Source organism: Zingiber officinale, chromosome 8B (assembly GCF_018446385.1).
Source record: "Zingiber officinale cultivar Zhangliang chromosome 8B, Zo_v1.1, whole genome shotgun sequence".
Classification (NCBI taxonomy): Eukaryota; Viridiplantae; Streptophyta; class Magnoliopsida; order Zingiberales; family Zingiberaceae; genus Zingiber; species Zingiber officinale.
Window position 1 is genome coordinate 20,225,539 of NC_056001.1, and position 7,071 is coordinate 20,232,609.

Genomic DNA, 7,071 nt, shown 5'->3' on the forward strand with positions numbered 1-7,071 from the left:
CACAACACATGATCAATCTTGTGATATTGATAATATGAAAAATATTATGTGTTCTGTGATTCATTACAAAAATACATAAATTGTAAAAATAAGAAGAAATAACTTTACTAATAGAACATTATTTTACTAATAGCTTTACTAATACAATACAACATGACAGAAACATCTTATAAAAATTTACTTACACCATAGTGTTGTTTATCTACTCAAGCTGCAATACTTTTGCAAATTTGATAATTCTTTAGTATTAATATTTGCTAATTAAGTAACTAAGTTTTCATCCAAAATACTAATGTACTATTTGATAAAATTTGCTTGTCAAATAACCAATAAGCAAGTGATATACAAGTCAAACAACATATTATGCATGTAAAGACGAGCATAAGAAGGTTACTTTGGTTTTTTGATCACTCATATCCAATTATAATATGTCTAATTATAACTCTATTTGTCATCTTTAAATCCATTTCGTCCAAACAAAAATAGTCCGGATCAGTTTTAGTATATCTTAGTTCTAAAATTGTACAAAAATATTTTGGACTTTCTAGAATGAACAGATTATAATGAAAGGACTAGAAATGTAGAAGAAGATGGTGTGAAACTTCATATTCATCAGTGGAGCAGGATGAATTTCATATAACTATAACTATAAGATGATAATCAAGGTCATCATGCTTATGAACAACCTCTGGAAAATTAAAGACTACTTCTACCAAGTAAACCTATCATTAAGCTAAAATCAAACCGTCTAAAAGTTGAAAAAAAAAGTCTTTTTCACCCCCATTGATTAGACAACTTGCTAAAAAGAAATTATACGAACATTGTTTTCTTCCGTCAATATCTCCTTAGCCTTTTCACAAAGCACTCTAACCCTAAAATTACGAATTCAAAGAAACAAAAAGGGAATTTTGTCTTAATACATTTAAATAGTTTTGATATGATAAATCAAGTTAAGTTAGGTCATGCATATATTTGATATCTTATGTCTAAGTGCATAAGAATTTAGGAGCACAGAAGTCGAGCGAAAGACACAACTAGTGAGAAGGACGACACGCGATAGAGTCAATGAGCTTGGTGCATCTGAGCGACGAGGTGTTGTGGAAGAATACGCTAGCAGACGAGAAGGAAGCACGCGGCGTTTCTGAGGGACGAGCAGTTGGAGCTAAAGCTTGCTTGAGGAGAATGTCGGAAGATAGGTCTAGGGAAGCTCAATTCCGGATGGACAAAATCACTTAGGCGATCGAAGTACCGAAAAAGCAAACGAAGTGTTGTGGAGCTATTGGAGGCGCCCTCAACAGCATTGAAGGCGCCCTCGCGCCTTTTTTGGTGGAAGACGCCTTCAATCCCTTGAAAGCACCTTCGCGCCTTTATGGAAGGCGTCTTCAACTGGGTAAACAGTAACTGCTAACGAAGATAGAATTTATCTTCTCACGGATAAAACTTGTCACACTGGAGACGCCTTCAAGCCTATTGAAGGCGCCTTCCAGCTGGGATAGAATTTTTCAGGGGTTATAAAAAGACCTCTGGAGCTAGAAAATATTCAACAACTCAAGTATTCATTTCCTAGTAACATTCTGAGTATTCAATGAGTGTAAGAGACTTCTCCGCCTCACCGAAGGAGATCTGTAGTGCTTTCTTTTGTTTTGGATTAACAATCACCTAGGTTGTAACTAAGTAACTTTCTCTGCTTCTTATTTTATTAGTTATTAAATTACTTTAAGTTAATTGTGCTACTAATTTTGTTTGAAAGATCGAAAAAGGTCCGTTTTTAATTTACAAATAATTCACCCCTCTTACCGACCGCACGGGTCCTAACAAGTGGTATCAGAGCCAGGTTCACTTCGGAAGAACTAACTGTCATCCAAAGCAAAAGAAATGGTTTGATCTAGCATTTTCTCGCCGAAATTTGAGGGAGACTTTGCAACGTGGAAGAAGCACATATAGGTATTCTTCAAAACCGGCTTCAAAATTCTATTAATTATAAAATACGATTTTGTAGCACCTACGGATTAACACAGAGCTGATAAAGAAGACTACGCATAGATAAAGAAGGAGCAAGTTAACTTCGTAGCTAATGAAAAAGTAGAGTTCCATCTACTTAGTATTCTTCCACCCTAGGAGGTTAGTCGGATCGGAATCTATGACTCCGCCAAAGATATCTAGGAAAAAATCCTGGAGCTTCACAAAGGTACTTCAAAAGCCAAACTAGCAAGCAGGACATCCTCCAAAGCCAGCTGACGAACCTCCGGATCCACAAGGGAAAGAAGATAGTCTAACTCCATACAAGGATCAAAGACTTGATCACACAGCTCAACAACCTCGGAGAAAAGGTAATAAATCGTGACTCCTAAACTACACACTTAATGTCTTTCCAAGAACTCAAGAATGGTCAGTCTTAGTAGATGCTTGCTACATCTCTAAGGACCTAGAGGTATGTACTTTTGAAAGTTTATTTTCAACTCTTGAACTTCACGAGACTCGTTATGTAAATTCTCAAAAATTAGAAAGATCTAACAACATTGCTCTAATAGCCAAGAAGGACGAATCAGACACCGACACCTCCTTGGACGATGATGAAATAGCTTATATTGTAAGAAAATTTAAGAAATTTTTTTAAACTAATAAGTTCAATCAAGTGCAGGCAAAGAAAAGAAAAATAAGAAAAATAAGATGCTATAACTACAATGAAGAGGGGCATATCAAGGACAAAACAATTAATAATAGACTATATTATCTAAAGTTTTAATCATACACACTATATTTTTGAACTTTGATACCAAAATAAAACAAAAACCATTTACTTTTATTACTTGTTAACGATACACTAATTATTATTTTTTGGTAACAATACACTAATTGCATATGAGGAACTTGCATAATATTTCAATTATTTCCATACATGTTCAGAAAAAAAAGTATCAACAATAGATTAGAGAAATGTTCTGCTATCACAACATAATGTTGTCTATGACACATCCCCTGCATCGGAATTATAAAGTTATATGAGGGATGAACGCATTAATCACATGAATTATTATTACTTTTCATTGTGAAGTTGTTGTTGTTACAACAATAGACTTCAAGGAGTGTCTTCAATACCAAAATCGATGGTATCGCAGGCCATTACACCAGAATGAGAAACAACCACATCAGCGGTTACATAAACCAAATCCAATTCATGCAAGAACCTTTATAGATTATGACTACGCGATATTAGCCATGCAATCTGAACTTTCTAAAATTAATGTTACAAATTGTATATGCTAAAATATCAACCAAGTAGAAGATCAAATATGCTCTTTCTGAACTAAGTGATGCGGCGATGGAGGGAGGTCTACTTGGCACGAGGTCAATTATTAGGTGGAGGTCAAAGTCAAGATAATCAACGCTCGGGTGCCAAAGGGTCGAACGGAGAACAATGACAATAGCCGGTCGGGCAGTCAGGCCTCAATCGGCGAGAGACAGGTCCGAGCAGACCTCCAGTCTAGCTCGGGATGATGCGTAAAACAATCGACTCTTGATATGGGGTAGTAGGACGTCGAGAGAGATCGGATAGCTTGTCCAAACGGGGGAAGGCATATGCTGCACAACCATCGCACTAAATAGCGACTGAGGTCGACAGAGCGGAGGGCTCCCGACCGAGCAACTATCCCGCTCGGCCAAGCAGCGGGACCTGGCTGCGAATGAAGCGAAGTCCCGAACGAGAGGCTATCCTGCTCAGCCCAGCAGCAGGACCACTGTAGTATCTCTCGACATCCGTTTGGAAGGTAGTGTCGCTGACACGAGGTATGGTCAACAGGCGAATTGTACGACGAAAACTTCTACTGTCTTGTCAGGGATATGCATACCCTATTAAAGTATGGTGTTAGAGCTACTTTCTTGACAGGCCCTTTTGTGGGACACGTTGGAGTGTACCTATGGCTCGAGAAGCGCGCACGTTGTCCGCCAAGGCTCTATATAAAGGGGGTCCATCACTGGCGGAGATATGCATAATCTACTATTTGCGCATTATTCTACAGTTGCTCCACTTTTCACCACATTCCGATAACTGACTTGAGCGTTAGAGAGCCAACGTTGGGGATCTCTTCCCTAGCCCGACACTGACGTTACTTGTTTTGTAGAGTGGAATAAGGTCTTCTACAGGTTAGCGAAGCTGCCACATCTCCATCTTTAATTTATAGCTTCACGCTTTCAGACAGGATCATTTTGGCATCGTCTGTGGGAAGATAATCTGCATCCGAACGAGAAGATGGAAGACGCTAGACGATTCACAACGGTGACGTTGACACAAGAGGAGCTCGACATACTGGTACAAGCCCGAGCAGCCAAGATAGTAGAGCAACAACAACAACAAGGCAAAACGTCAAGCGTAGGAGCCTACAACATCAACCGCTGGCCGACTAGCCGAACACAGTGACCGAGCGGACCGAGTATCCGCTCGGGGTAATAGCAAGAGGTTGGCTGGTACATATAGGGAAGCGCCCAATGCGCCTATCCCCTTCCACTGAGCGCTGTTCAGGACCCTATCGGAGGAACGAAGTCGAGCGGATAAGAACCGGGGGGTCTTCCTCAGACGATGCGCCCGTTTGGGACACAAGGAAAGGGAAGGCACCCAGGGAGGATGATTCACCCAAGCGGATCAATCAGTAATTTTCGGAGGAGATTCTAAATGACCCTTTGCCAAAGCACTACACTCCACTGGCGATCGGAGAGTACAACGGAACCATCGACCCAGATGACCACTTGACCAAATTTGACAATGCAACAACACTTCATCAGTACACCGACGGAGTTAAATGTCAAGTCTTCCTCACCATTCTCTCCGGATCGACACAACGCTAGTTCAAGAGATTGTCAAACAGATCAATTCGCAACTTCAAGGACTTCCGGGCGACATTCATTCACCACTTCGTCAGAAGCTGCAACCACCAGAAGATAAGCGTGAATTTGTTCTCGCTAAAATAAAGGCTTAAAGAAGCATTGAGGGCCTACATCCAACGCTTCAATCAGGTGGTCATGGATATCCCAATGGTCTCCTCGGACGTATTGGTGAACACCTTCACCCAAGGGCTCACCGAGGGGGAGTTCTTCTGATCGCTCATCTAGAAGTCGCCAAGGGACTTTGGCCACCTGCAAAAGAAGGTCACCAAATACATCAACGTGGAAGAAGCTCAGGCGACAAGGAGGAGAGGGACGCTCGCCGAGCCTACAAGAGCGTTTGAACGGCGGTAGCAGAGCAGCCATTAGCCCCCTAAGGGGCCTTGGTCAAGAGGAGCCCAGCCACACCATGAGCCCAGGACGCATGTCATGCAGCATGTGGTAGTCGATCGCTCAAAGGCCACAAAGGACAAAATATGGGCACCGATGTTTTGTTCCTTCCATCAGTCAGTGACACACAATACCCGAGACTACTATGACCTAACACTGATAGACAGCAGGCCGACCCCAAGGGGGTATCACCATCGGTCACCATCTCCTGATTGGCGACACAGCCGCCGATCAACCGGTCGAAGGGAAGAAGAAAGGACAATGGTCGAGCCACGTCAACATCAACCCTAGAGAGGAAATAATCCAAGTCCTACCCGAGCACCTACCGAATGGAGCATGCCTTCATCTCGAGAGGAGGAAAATAGGAGCAACGCCGCTCGAGGTGAAATAGAAATGATTGTCGAAGGGCCAACCGGTGGTGATTCCAACCGAGCAAGGAAGTCGCACGCTCGGCGACTCAAGATTCATGTTGTGGGTTGCAGCAAAGAGAGAGCCGAAGGACCTAAGATCAGCTTCGACCCGAGAGACTTAGAATGAGTGGAGATCCCTCATGACGATGCGTTGATTATCCGAACGGTAATCGCAATTACACTATTCACCAAACCTTTGTTTGATAGGTTGGCCATCTCGCCCGGGGAGGAACCATTGAAGAGAACAAGAACGACAAACTTCATTGTGGTAGAGCACCGTCGGCCTACAACATCATATTGGGTCGACTGGCCCTCAACGAATTTCGAGCGGTGGTGTCCACCTACTGCCAGAAGATTAAGTTCCGGGTGGACGACAAGGTGGGCGAAGTTAAAGGCGGCCAATTGACCACTCGACAATGCTACGTCGAGATGGTCAAATCCGAAGCGAGAGCTGCTCGGAAGAACCCGCGCTTGGAGGTGAACGCTATTACAGAGAAACCTCCCACGTTGGACTATGATGAAAAGGAGGGGGTACAAATTCACCCAAGTTGGTTAGAGACGACTACCTTCGTTGCCTCCGACTTGGAATGCGAGAAGAAGGCAGAGTTGGTCGCTTGCCTTAGATAAAACTATGATGTGTTCGCCTGGTCGACACACAAGCTTCCCGGTATCTCGCCGAGCGTGGCTCAGCACGAGCTTCACGTCTGACAGGACGCTCGGCCAATAAAGCAAAAGAAAAGGGATTTCAACGCGGAGCAAAACCTGATCATCTGGGTAGAGATAGAGAAATTGCTGGAGGTCGACCATATACGGGAGGTCCAGTTCCCGAGCTGGCTCGCTAATGTTATGCTAGTCTCTAAGCCAGACAACAAATGGAAGGTCTGCATCGACTTCCACAACTTGAACAAGGCGTGCCCGAAGGACTTCTACCCGCTGTCAAAGATCGATCAGATAGTGGACTATATGGCAGGCTGCGAGATGATCTGCATACTCGACGCGTACCAAGGGTACCATCAGGTGCCGCTTGCCCGGGAGGATCAGGAGAAGGTCAGCTTTATCGTGGCCAATGGAACATATTACGACAACGTGATGCCGTTCGGATTGAAGAATGTCGGTGCCACCTACCAGAGGTAGATGAATAAAGTGTTCCGTTGGTAGATCAACTGTAACATGGAGGTATATGTCGATGACATATTAATAAAATCCCTTCGAGCTGTTGATCTTTGTGCAAATATTGAAGAAACATGCCGAACCTTAAGGGCATACGGGATAAAACTAAACCCGAGGAAATGTCTGTTCGACGTGAAGAGTGGCCACTTCCTGGGATATATTATCACCGAATGGGGCATCGAGGCGAATTTGAGCAAGGTGAAGGTGCTACAAGACATGCCTA